Source organism: Typopeltis vanoorti, chromosome 18 (genome assembly GCF_054136105.1).
Source record: "Typopeltis vanoorti isolate ZY-2024b chromosome 18, IOZ_Tvanoo_1.0, whole genome shotgun sequence".
NCBI lineage: Eukaryota > Metazoa > Arthropoda > Arachnida > Uropygi > Thelyphonidae > Typopeltis > Typopeltis vanoorti.
In genome coordinates this window covers 27,186,429-27,199,138 of record NC_143566.1, presented here as the reverse complement: position 1 = coordinate 27,199,138, position 12,710 = coordinate 27,186,429, and the positions used below count along the sequence as shown (strand labels likewise).

General features: G+C 35.1%; 1 protein-coding gene across 1 annotated transcript in view; it reads left to right on the top strand.

The window, feature by feature from the left end:
• LOC150096566 (AP-1 complex subunit gamma-1-like) overlaps window positions 1-7,063 on the top strand; it is a 449,674-nt gene extending 442,611 nt beyond the window's left edge. Inside the window, exon 23 of the mRNA XM_090408538.1 lies at window positions 5,111-7,063. The gene's annotated coding sequence lies outside the window, so the exon portion shown is untranslated. The remainder of the gene's footprint in view (window positions 1-5,110) is intronic.
• The last annotated feature ends 5,647 nt before the right edge of the window (window positions 7,064-12,710 follow it).

Below are 12,710 nucleotides of genomic sequence, written 5' to 3'. Positions count from 1 at the left end.
AAAACTATAGGATCTTCCATAATCAATGCCTTGAACATTGACCTGTTTGACATATTTTGGTGAGATGAGGACAGCACTATCATCTTCAGTACCAGCAGAATGGAATCCTGTCATATTTCACACAAAAGAGACCACACTTCTAACAAATAGAAGTGTGGTCATTAAAAATGCTTAATGCAAAAGAGCTGTTTGATTAATTTATGCCACTTTCTCATGTGTTCTATTTCTGTCCTATGCCTCTTTTACAGGGTACTTTAATGGGTGTTGTTCCACCTCTTCCTTAAACATGTAAACACATAACATAAAGCAGTGACCAGCCATATAGATTATGCCATTCTTGATCCACAGCAGTTTTTTTTTTTTTAAAAAAACCTCCAGTTAAAAAAAAAAAGTTTCTTCTGAACTATCATCTCACATCATCACAACCATGCTGTGTAAGTTTTGCAACCTTTCGTATGTGCAAAACCTGCTTCCTCCTTACTCTTTCATGGAATATCCTTTTCTTAACATAACCAGTGGTGTGCTTGAGCCAGCTTACACAAGCCAGTTCAACTGACAATGGCTATAAACTGTAGAGCAGTATACACTTCAATCCACAATGGCAAATGCTAAGCTTGTATTGTGTTGAAATGAAAAATTCAGCCTGGAATTGTCCGTGTATGCTTATTTCATCCTTTGTGCTTCCTTTCCTTACACAACAGTCTGTACAGAGGTTATCTCCACTAGCAACTTTACAGGAATATTATTTTTCAACAAATATCCACTTAATTTTGCCTGGGCTGCTGCTTAAGGAAATAACATTCCCAGGCTCAACATTAGTCAAGAATTTTCATTACCCTAAATATCAGATATTTGCTAATAATGAAATTCATTTATATATTTTTTTGGGGGTAGTAATTCTCACAAAGGAAGAACCCACTGCATTTTTACAAATTCAGTTGTTAAAAATTTACCTTTACACCACCCTACATGTAACTAACCTCATTTGTCTCTGTTTGTTAGCCAGCATCATGTACTTCATAATGAGATACCTCCTCTCCCGTTCTTCCTTTTATAATGATTAATTTAGCCCAAAATAATTCACTGAGATTAGTCAGAAGATGAATCTTGGTAGATCACAGTATGGTAGCTGCCCTTCTAAGCACAACACCCAGACCAATAGCTATCCTGTCTGTAGACAATTTGGTGCCCACGTGACACCTATAGTATGGCAGAGGAAGCAGCAGTCATACACTCTCTGGCTGCATTAACCTTCCTACCAGCCGAGGTGGATGAAATAATGAGACTTCTTATTGAATGAATTATAAGACTTCAAATTGCACTTCTTATCCCTTATCCATGTTATTTAATGGGTGTTACAGAATCATATCCAGATTTAGCTGGACGTCTCTATAGATGTCATGGCCGGTTAATGCTTCTGTTCTAGTGCCTCATTGCCAGAGTAATTATACTTTAACAGTATGAATGTAACTGTAGCTAGTGCTGTCTTTTAATGTACAGAGCACAAATGGCATTACTGCAGTGGCTAGGCAGGATTCTGACTTCCAGGCATAATCCCACAGATATGGATGGACTAAGGACAGACCTTATCCTGCGGTACACGAAGTTCTTCAGCCTATGTGCATAACATTAGCATTAGCTGAATGACTAGGACTAAACGAATTAAAAAGTATGAACTTTCAGCCATACAAATGCTTATTATCATTTATATTGATTATATTATCAAATCCTTGCATACCAAGTCAAGATTAGCTGCGGATATTACCAGAACTGCACCAATTTCTGATAATTTGAAAAAGCACATGAACTTCTGATCACTTCTTTACTAGTTTATTCTAACTTTAGGCATCTTTAATCGAAAACAACTAAATTGAACAAAGGTACATGTGATACAAAACAGTTGATGCAGTTGTTTTATCCATGAGATTTACAGGTGGAGAAAGATGATCGAACATTAAAAAATAAATAATAAATGCTATGGATGACCACTTCTCATGTATTAAAAATAGGTGTGTTCATTGGTATTAAAGTTCGGCTCTTTGCAAGAAGCACCTTAAAACAGCATTTCTCAACCCTTCTAAGCTCAAGGCAGTGAAATGCCTAAACCAATTCTATGGACCACTAAGTTATGTAATTTTTTTTTTAATGTATGTGGGGATTACCAACATTTTGGAAAAACTGTGCCTTTATAACATTTTAAGTTGGAAGTAAACGATTAAAAGTGTATCATCACTGAAAAAGTTTTAATTTTTATTAAACAAATAAGAGGTATCAGTTTCTGAGTTGCTGTGGGCAAATGAATGGGTATGTCAGCGCCGTCCCCTTGAGACCTGCCATTCATCTGCCCAAAGCAACTTTTATATTTTATGTTATCCCCATTCATCTACCCACACTCATTAAGCTCACCCCACAACAGCTTGTTTTAGCACCGTCCCGCTGATACCTTCATTCATCTACCCACAGCAGCTTTTATATGTTATCCCCATTCATCTGCCCATACTAATGAAGCTATCCCAACAACTTTTATTTTCACACACACACTCTGATTTGACCTGTGACATGTAAACTGTTCCATTCGCTAAGTGCATTGTGAGGTGAGGGAAAAAATGTTGTTCTTATCTTACTCCATTCATCATAATACTGAATACGAACTTGACATCCCTTCTACTGTCCAAACCATCCCCTGCATATACCCAAAAATTTCACTCAGAACATCCCAAAGCCATTAATACCCCCCCCCCCTTCATCCACACACACTCCTGGCTGATATGAATCGCCTTATTTCCCTGATGAGTTTTCTATGAGCAGCAAAAAAATTTAAGACATCCTGTTATGTGAGGTCCTTCCCGATATCTATGAACAGTCCAACCCATGCTGTTTTCCCACCAGTGACCGTATGCTGTATATACACATGTGATTTGTACTAATCATGTTATGGTGTTCCCCCCCCCCCTCTCTCGAATGCCTTTTGTCGTAGGCATCAAGAACAGTTAAAGAATTTCCCTAAAGGGAGAGATTTAGTTCATTTAATTTCGAAAAAAATGTCTGAAAGATAGGATAGTGTTGATAACCGTGATGCAAAATTAGAATTGCGTTTATATACCAACAATAAAACTTTGTGCCTTAATTGAAATAATCTTGTTAGTACTTTGCCCTTGGAAAGCCAGCAAATTTCAGAATGAAGTAAAAGTTGTATATATTCACTGCCCATTCAGTCGCAGAGTACTGAATAGAAGAACCTGTTATTTAACATTCGAGCCTTAATAAAATGAAGTAGCTTTACAGCGTTGTATAGCACAGTTTTAAATTCTGGTGGCATTCCTTTGGAGGCCCACCTTTCTCTATGTCATACATTGTTTCATAAACAATATACCCGATTCATATCTGGAGCCACTTCCTTGACCATAGAAACAATCCCCAACTATGCTTGCCTGTAAGGGTGTGAGCTTCATCCCAACAAAAGCCCATGCATTTTTCCCACTGGATTCCTTTGTGTATTATGTAATTATTCAGAGTGTGAAATATTTCTCCTCCAGTTCGGGATGACAAAGTTCTACAAAACAGAATATCATCATGAATGTTGTTATGCACATATCTTACATAGCATATTAACTGCGCATCATCTGTAAGATCAGTAGTCTCATCTATTTGTAACGCATAATAAGGGCTCTTCTTAACTCTTTTGATTAAATGAGATTCTACGAAGAATTCTACTAAAGAGTCACCTGCTGTGTCATTGAAAGAGGAGTCAAATCAATATCTTTTAGTAACTTGTTGCCAACCATAATTTTTACCACATCTTTTATAGCTGGAAGTAGTAAATTTTCCCCGATAGAATGAGGTTTCCCTGTTTTCGCTATGTGCAAATTTAGAGATAGATACTTCCAGTGCTTTGCTATTAATTAAACTTTTGGCTGAAACTACATCTTTCCCATGATTTAATGTCGCTAAGCATTGCTGAAATTGGCTTTCTTTCTTTTTTCACATCACAATGTTTAGTTTCTAAATGTTGGAGTTTCGCTGGTTTCATGCACTTGTTCGACAAAATTTCATAACACAAAACACATTGGGGTTTCTGTTCACTTTCATCTCCACACCAGGTAAACCCGAATTCCAAATATGAACTGTTATATTTCCTACTCTATTTTTTCTTTGAACTGCTTGTTTCTTCTACTTTAATAGTATCAGATTTACTTGCTGTTACAACACGTGTATCACAATTAGGATTAGCATCACCTGTTTCATTTGCTCTTCTTTTCAAACCACTAGTTCTAAGCCACTTTTCCATTATTAAAAAACGTTTCCAAAAAATATATAAATACTGGGGTTAACTCACGACACACTTTGTCCAAGTATCATTTAGCACTTCTGAAGGTATACTGAGCCTTGGTTGAAGGAGGAAAACCTTCAGTAATAAAAATCAATGAACAACAAGCAATTGGTTGAAATGTGGATAACACCTGTTCACTTCAAATCTAACAAAACAACAAGGGAAGCAGAAGCAATAAACTATATTGTTGTTCACTTCACCCCTCTTATTATTCGTCATTCTGCTGCTGCAAATTATTGTAGTGCCAGAATGATGAGTGGTGAAATGAACAACAATAGTTTTATTGCTTCTGCCTTTGAACGTTCTGATGCTATTTGTTTTTTTTAAATCTCCATTTGATTTCAATAATTTTACTTATTCAATTTTAATTTGTTTGGATAACTAAAAATATATATATTTATTTAATTAATTTAAGTCTGCCTGTGGACCACCTGTCCTATCGTCACAGACCACAGGTTGAGAAATGCCTTGAGTGAATGTTCATGAAGGAACATCATTACCAAATATTTGAGAGGAGAGGAATCATTTGGTTCCACTTGATTTTATATCTGTAGAAAATAAATTATTTTCCATGTGAAAAGTAGTGGATGTAACTCATAGGTTCTTTTGATTTCTGTATTTCTTTGATAAAAATAATAGTAATAAATAATAATATACTTGTTTGGAAAGGTTTCTTATGTATTACATCTTTTAATGCTTTTTTTTTTTTTAAATAATACTGCTCTATTTGCTGTACAGAAAAATCCTAATATATATATATTTGTATCTTTCCTTCTTTAGTGTGAAAATGTGTAGCAAAAGCCAATAGACATTTTTGAAAATGTATAAGCAGAAAACTGAAGCATTAACACTGCATGTGTAAAAACATTATTAGTATGGAACTCACAACAGGTGCAGGAAAGCAGCTATAAAGGAAATCCGTTTTTCTTAAGATCAGAAAAAAAGAATCTCAGAAGTGTGTATAAATTGTTGACAAGAACTATACAAGGATTGCAGTTTTGATATATGCTGTGTCACATTCCACCAGATTTTTTATTTTTATTTTATGCACCCTTCAGTTCATCAGAACAGAAAAAAAAGTATAGAAGCATGGATTAAAATATGACAATATGCGAAAAAGAATAATTCATACTCCTATAATTAACCATCATATTACTCAGGCATTTACCTGTTCTGCATCTAGAGTTTAACCATAACATCTGCAGGTGGGAGGAGGCATGTCATTTTTTTTTAAAAATAATTTATACAAAGAATGTGTTTCAAAGATTTGTTCTTGGTAGCAAAGAAACGAAACTATAAATAAATCACTTATTTCATTAATGCAGTTTAAAGAACCTAAGAATTAAAGTTTGCTTTATATATATATATATATATCAGGAGTTCAAAAGATTGAGTTAGTTCGTATGACAAAACTTATCATTAAAATATTCACCTTACCACTCTTCCAGCTTCTTCCTGCCTTACTAAATAAACATGATTACAAATTATGTGATAGAAGCAGAAATGATTGCTGGTACAATATTCTGTCCATTAGGGATATCAATAATTTATTTTTTGACTATGAAAATGTCTGTAGCTGGATAAAAATGTCAGATAAGTGTAAAATGCTTCTGAGTGCACAGTAGTTTATCACAAGTGTGAGTAGCTGAAGGTATCTAGTGGCTGGGTGGTTAATATTTATTTTTTCAGCTATTGCTGGTTTTCCTGGAAGTTATCTGAAAATATTTGAATTGTTAAAAACATTGTGCACACACTAATAGAATATGAATTAATTATGAATCAAAATTGAGTAAACAAAACCTTTATTATAAATGTGGAAATCTTATTTTTATGCATATTGACTGGGTGGCATTTTCTTAGCATTATATCATGTATTGAAGAACGTGTAAGATTCATCAGCAAAGTAATGAACACAAGTTTTTTTGATCCAGAAATTGTATTTAATTACTGGTGTTGTGCTTGTTTTCTTTGTTTCTAAAAGAGCTTCTACCTTTTGTATGGTAAGAATATGTCTAAAGATTTCATTTTTCTGTTTCTTTTCATCTTACGTCTGACGTAAAAAAAAAAAAAAAAAAAAAAAAAGAGGAGGAAAAAAAAGTATTATTAAATGATGTGGTTATTCTTTAACAGAATTCTACATAAGGAAATATATTTTATTTATATATATTTTTGTAGAAGGCCTATAAAGATAAGTAGTTTATACATCAATTCAGGATTACATAATGATGTGCACTTGCTTTTATTACTCTGTGATGCTTATTGGCAATATATATAATAAATATGAATGTATTTATGCAGGTACATAAACATGTGTATATTTTTAATTGTATGTATTACAGCATTATGTGAAAGAGAATGTTTGCTAATTAATGCCATTATGCAATTCTTTTATTTGCAACTTACATTAATTTAATAACTTTAATACTTATTAGCCACTCAGCCAGCCAACATTTACAATTTTCCTCCATATTTTTTACTTGTAGTTTTTGCTGTAGTTATGGGAGTTTATTCATTTAAAAAAAAAGGCAATTGTTTATTCAATTTTTGTAAGTAAAATATATGTACAGACATAAATTAAATATTTTTGTTTTGTATTTTCTTTATGTTAACACTTATGGCCAGCACTGTCTTCTGATTCCATGAAAGCCTAAAATAATACTATTCTTTAACTTTTGTGAAGGCTAAAATGAGTGTCCAAATCAACATTATATTGATGAATTTTTATATGCAATTTAGTTTGACCAGTCAATATACAAATATAACCACAGTTTCTCTAGAATGTTGTTAATAGACCATGAAATACATCAAGACAATGATTATTGAAATATTCATACACATCTTTATTATTATTATTATTATTCAGGCCTCCAAGGAGTCAAAAGACTCATCGAGGGAGGTCCTTCCTAAGACATAAAGTCTGTCAAGACTCACTGAGGGGAGGTCCCCCCCCTGAGAAACACAAAGTCTATCATACCACTCTTTAAACTCACTGACCGTTCTCGCTCCCACCACTCCATCAGGCAATGCATTCCACGGCTCAACCACCCTCCACACAAAGAAACCACTCCTTACCCTCTTGCTCACAGTTTCCTTTCGTTACTTCCAGGGATGGCCTCTTGTCATCACTCCTTCCCGCTGATCAACCAAGCGAAAGAACTCCCCAGTGTCAACCCTGTAACCACCTCTCAACAGTTTAAAAGTCTCAATCATATCACCTCTCCTTCTTCTATCCACCAAACTCTGCAGTCCACATTCTCTCAGCCGATCCTCATAACTATCCTTGTACAGTCCTGAAACCATCTTTGTCATCCGTCTTTGTATCCTTTCCACAGTTAATTTATCCCCTTCAAATCCTGGGGACCAAATCTGAGAACAATAGTCCAAGTGTGGTCTGATCAGAGACTTATACAACGGAATGATAACCCTCTTATCTCTGCAGGTCAGTGTCCTTCTCATAATAGCAGCAATCCTCTGTGTTACCTTCACCACCTTTGCAATATGTTCCCTAAACTTCAGGTTTCTATCAATCATCAACCCCAGATCTCTTGTCTCCCCTACTTCCTCCAGTATAACTCCTCCCATAGAGTATGCAGCATCCCATCGATGTTTCCCAAACCTCAAGACCTTACATTTTGCTGCATTAAACTGACACCCCCATTCATTTGCCCATCTATCTAGCTTATTTAAATCCTCTTGCAGGGCTACCACATCTGCACTATTACTAATAATCCTTCCCAGCTTCGCATCATCTGCAAACAACTGAATATCCCCCTGCAATCCACTGGCTATGTCATTGATATAAAGGTTAAACAATATAGGTCCTAGTACTGAGCCCTGTGGGACCCCACTTGTAACCCTCTGCCTCCTGGAAACTGCTCCACCATACACAACTCTCTGATACCTATCAGACTGCCAATCCTGAATCCAGTTGACCAATCTGACATCCAGACCCATGTGCTGCAACTTAAATATCAGCTTATAATGTGGCACCCTGTCAAATGCCTTCGCCAAGTCTAAGAAAATTGCAGTATATGCCTTTCCCTCGTCTAATGTTCTTGTAACTTTATTATAAAAGGCTAGCATATTGCTAAAACAAGAGCGTCCTTTCACAAATCCATGTTGATTCTCACAGATAACATTACCCTCTAATATCTAACTACAACTACCTATGGTCATATTTAGTGTTATATCAGTGTATAATACTAATCACTAATAATTTTTTTTATTAAAAAGAGTAATATATTTTATATTATGAAACCAAGTTTTAAAATGACATTCACTTTTTAAGCAACTTTTGAGAGGAATTTTGAATGTGTGACAAGAAGGGATGGTCCAAAAATCAGAGGAATTATATAATATCTGGATTAGCTCTTATTTGTTATTATGCTGAAAAATAATGCCTCTTTTTCATTCATACAAATGGATATTTCATTCAATTATTTTTTTAATAATCACATCTACAGACCATTCTTCCAGAGTTCAGGTAGTTTTATGAATTTACAATAAAATCGTGTGCCTTGTCACCACATCTTCGATGCTGTCTTGACTTGAACTAACACAAAGTGATGTGATCTTAAATGTTTCTTTAGTTTTTGGGAGGAGACAAAGTCTCCTCCCAAAAACTAAAGAAAAGTCAAAGAAAACCAAACCAAGTCAAAGCTGTTTTGTGGATTGCCCATGACATTGAGATTAAGGTAGCGAATCTTTTCCATTGATAAAAACTGCACATTGTTGTGCCAGAGAAAAAGAAGTTTCACATATTAAAAAAAAAACCTTGAAATCTCTGCCTTTAATTTTTATCATGGTTCAGCACAGCACTTGAAATACAGGTGGTGCCAGTAGACAAGAATTTTGATTGTGTTAAAAGCATGTGCACATACACACATATATATACTACAAAAACTTCAGTTTGTTAATAAATGTCAGAAACTCGATTGCTGCATGCCATCACACATAAATCATCTCGTACTGCTGAAAAATAAGTGCATAAGTTCCTCATACTATTATTACAACTATTAATCTGTGGGATAAATAACAGGAACTTTAATCCAAATGGCAGATTTTAATTATTAGAATGTCAATTAAAAAGAAACCATCATATGGAAGGAAAAGGAATAAATTTTAGAGTTCCTGCTGGATACATCTTAGCGCATGATAGAAGCAGTGCAAGGCTTTTAGATACTAGGTTTAGTGAACACCAAGTATGAATGAAGATTTCCTGGAAGAAAAGAGATGCTAGTTTATTCCATAGTCAACTAGCATCATTACCATGGGATGAGCTACAAGGGAGGAAGAAAGATTAAGAAAGTGTAGAAATTCGTTAAAACATGGCAAATTTGAAACTTACCCAGTGGCTATTTGAAATAGGCATTAGGTAAGTATGTACTAAGAGTTAGGCAGATAAGCTAGCAATAAAATGAACAGTGAAATTTGGCAATGTTGTGGGAAAAGAAGATAATTAAATTAATAGGTGATGACCAGCTTAATAATAGGGTTAGAAAAGTGGCAAGCATAAAAGAAAGAGCAGTGTGAGAGAGGAATAACTAGTTAGACCCAATGAACTTCAAGGAAGTTGTGTTGAAGAAGAATGATTACAGAACAACAAGAATGATGGTGGCCAACTACTTCAAGAGTACATAGAATTATTTAATGAGCACTTTGTGTGTTTCATACTAGTGAGAGGGAAAAGTGGTGCAAAGCCCAACAGCGAGACAAATACTAGGACTAGAAATGAATGAGCCAGAGCAAAATGAATAGCTAATAAAACTTTGAGGTTGGATGATATGCCAGCATATGTTTTTAAGGAATATGCATGGGAGTTGTTCCTTTGGCTTTTTTAAAGTTTTGCAATAGAGGCACTTTCAAAGTCCAGGGAGGGGAAGCCAGTTTAAATAAATATTTCTAGCTTTTATATTTTAAATGCACTTTTAAAGCTGTCATAAAGAACGTTATTTACCCTCATACTTGAACTTTTAAAATTCTGCACATCTTACAGATCACAAATCTGAAGAAAATAAACAGAAGTAGTATTTTGCATTTGCACAGTACTTGTTATTATAAATATGTACCTTTGAAAATGAGAACATATTTCAACAAGGATTGAAACATCAAGATCACATCAACTTAATTACATTTACTTTATCCTTTCTACATTGTGATAATTTTCTCAGCTCAAATTATGGGTATCAACATATGCTGAGCATCAGTTCTTTGATGTTAACAAAAGGAAATGTTACTATCTTCATTTATATCATACACAAATATTACAATTTTATGTAATGGATAATTAAAGTATTGGTGGCCAAGTCAATAACACCTCCACTTTGTTTGTTGTAGACTTAAATACCACTGATGAAACACTGGAAATCTATAGTACATTTTAATGTCACGAACCATTTTTCTGGCCTCCAGGAAACAAGTCTTGTACCAAGCAACCCATCTATCTAAAGGCTTCCATGCCTTTCATAAACATCCACTGGTCAAGTCAGTTATGCTTTACAATCACTGGGCTCTGCATTTGAATTGCACAGCCCAGTGACTGTAAAGCATAACTGACTCGACAGTGAATGTTTACAAGAGACTACAGGTAAAAGATTAGCATCACTCATTAGAACAGCACTTTGCATATCTGCTGGGCCACTATTAATATTATAGTAATATGCTATTGGTCAACAACCTTTTGTGAGTGGGATTACCGGTATTAAAAAAAAGTGAGATGATATAAAGCCTGTTCTGTTACTATTGCATGAGAGGTGGAATGCCTCAAACTATAATGTGAATAGTTTTTTTTTCTCTGAAATATGACACTAACACAACTTTTTTTTTTTTTTTTTTTTTTGCAAGCCTTACTAGGGCCTGTTCATTCTCTACTCTTTCATACATAAAACTTTCAATTAATGAACACAACAAACTGCCCTCATCACCTTACTTGCTTCAATTATAAAGTTATAGGCATAGAGAGAAAACCAGTATCACTTTTTTTTTTGTCAAAGCCAAATAACTGAGAGGAGACCTTCGTGGTGCACCCCACAAAGATATCTACTAGATGCTGACCAAACGCTATTCTCTCTTGGCTTAAACCACACATGCATATCATGGTACAACATGAGTCATTACAGCTGGAGAATTGCCCGATTTAACAAGGTCCTTGCTCTTTTTGTCAGGGAACCAGGATGAAAAATAAAAAGTTAGCTACTGGAACAAGTTCCAGTTCATCGTCTAGGAGAAGAAGAAACCCAACATCAAACTTAAGGAGTATTAATGGAGAGGAAATCAAATTTGCAAAATAATTGTAAAAGTACCACATTGAAATAATTAGCATTACTGAGATAAAGAAGAAAAAAAAGGTGACATCTTAATAAATAATTTTTGTACAAGCATCTCCATGGAGTTTGGAGACTCACCACAGGAGACCCAATGTAATCACCTCATCTATCATACCTCTTCTTGAACCTATTAACAGACAAAAGCACTAACAACTGACTCTGGAAACCCTTTCATAACTCTCCAAGTGAAAAATGCAGTACACACACAGAGGTGACCTCTAGATCTGCCCCCTCTAGCTACGTGCTGAACCATGTCCCCTGCATATGATAGAAACTTAAATGTTTCTGTCATATGCCCTCTTTTATGCCTATCAACCAACGCCTGCAGTCCACACACCCTCAAATCTTTCCTCATAGGGAATATTCCATAACCACTCACCAGCTTGGTTGCTGACCTCTGAATCCCCCTTCATTACTTCCTTATCCCCAAGAAACTCAGGAGACCAGACCTGAGCACAGTAATCCAAATGTGAATGTATCAAGGCTTCATAAAGAGGAATAACTTCCTTACCTCTACTTGTTCTTCAGTAGCCAAGTAAGCTTATGAGCTACCTTAGCAATATGTCCTCTAAACTTCAACTCTATACTACTACCCCTAAATCCCCAGCTTCCTCTATTTTCTAGAGCACAGTTTCATCAATGTGGTACACTGCTTGTAATATATCTATCCCAAAATGCATAACTTTACATTTCTCCACATTAAACTGATACCTATACTGAGAGCCCATTTATTTTCTATATCATTACATACAAATTAAGCAGCACTGAACCTTGCTGCACACCACTAGTAAGCAGCTTTCGCCTAGTTTCTGCTCCTCCATATACCACTATTTGATATCTGTCCAGCATCCACCCTCTTATTCACATAACCAGTGTCATATCCATCCTCATTTGTTCTAATTTATGTAACAGCGTGTCATGTGGTATTTGTTCAAACCCTTTTGCAAAATTCAGCAGAATCATCTTGTAGCCATTTTCCTTATCCAACTCAGCTGTCACTCTTATAAAAAAAGTTAGTATATTATTACCCTTAACAAAACCATATTGCCCTTCAT